We start from the raw sequence: 239 nt of genomic DNA, 5'->3' as shown, positions 1-239 counted from the left end.
TGACACCATCCTTATTCTTACGGGCACCCACCCATAGAACATCGAGTTCTACTCCATGTGGCGTCATAGGTGTATCGCTTTTGTTGTCCAACTAATAAAACATAACAAATAATAATGTAATTAGATATATATATATGCATACAAAATATAACCAATAATGTACAAATTAACAATACTTACAATTCTTTCCTAGATTCCTCTATACCCCGCTCGAGAAGCTCGATATGGATATAAAGGCT

Source organism: Lupinus angustifolius, chromosome LG08, assembly GCF_001865875.1.
Source record: "Lupinus angustifolius cultivar Tanjil chromosome LG08, LupAngTanjil_v1.0, whole genome shotgun sequence".
NCBI classification, from domain to species: domain Eukaryota; kingdom Viridiplantae; phylum Streptophyta; class Magnoliopsida; order Fabales; family Fabaceae; genus Lupinus; species Lupinus angustifolius.
Note: the sequence above shows the minus strand (reverse complement) of the source record.